General features: G+C 43.4%; 1 non-coding gene across 1 annotated transcript; it reads right to left on the bottom strand.

Moving 5' to 3' along the window:
* Positions 1–284: 284 nt before the first annotated feature.
* On the bottom strand, positions 285–388 carry LOC148549209 (small nucleolar RNA R71). The gene has a single exon (XR_015898505.1). It is a non-coding gene; the product is annotated as a small nucleolar RNA R71 (small nucleolar RNA).
* Between the last annotated feature and the right edge of the window lie 420 nt (positions 389–808).

The raw sequence follows: 808 nt of genomic DNA on the forward strand, positions 1-808 counted from the left end.
TTGAACTCAAACCACAGCTAATATCACTTGTGGAGAATCATTGTTCATTTGGTGGGAGTGCTAATGAAGATCCCAACCAACATCTCACAAAATTCCTGAGAATTTGTGACACTGTGAAGTCCAATGGAGTCCAGGAAGATGCCTATAAACTGCTTTTGTTCCCATTTTCACTTAGGGACAAAGCAGCTAAGTGGCTGGAATCATTCCCAAGGGGGAGTCTAACAACATGGGATGAGGTGGAAAGCAAGTTTCTGGCACGTTTCTACCCCCCACAAAAGGTCAATAGGCTTCGATCTGAGGTTCAGACTTTTAGACAACAAGATGGTGAAACTCTCTACGAGGCATGGGAGAGATTCAAGGATTTGACAAGGAAATGCCCACCAGACATGTTCCATGATTGGGTGCAATTGCATATTTTCTATGATGGACTGTCTTATGAATCAAGGAAGGCTGTAGACCATTCATCAGGAGGTTCATTGAACAGGAAAAAGACTGTGGAAGAAGCCATTGAAGTGATTGAGACAGTGGCTGAGAATGAGTACTACTATGCATCAGAGAGGCACAACACTAAGGGAGTCATGGAGCTGAACCATGTTGATACAATTCTAGCCCAAAACAAGGTGTTTGCCAAGCAACTAGCAGAGCTTACCAGGCAATTAGAAACAAAGCAAGTGGCTGCAATACACACACAAGATCAAGAGGAAGTAAGCATTGAAGGAGGTGATTGGGAAGAGGCCAACTATGTGGGAAACCAACAAAGGCAATCATATGATCCACATTCCAACACTTACAACCCAGGATGGAAAAA

The sequence above is a fragment of the Arachis ipaensis genome, chromosome B8 (assembly GCF_059453495.1).
Source record: "Arachis ipaensis isolate K30076 ecotype BB chromosome B8, ASM5945349v1, whole genome shotgun sequence".
NCBI classification, from domain to species: Eukaryota; Viridiplantae; Streptophyta; class Magnoliopsida; order Fabales; family Fabaceae; genus Arachis; species Arachis ipaensis.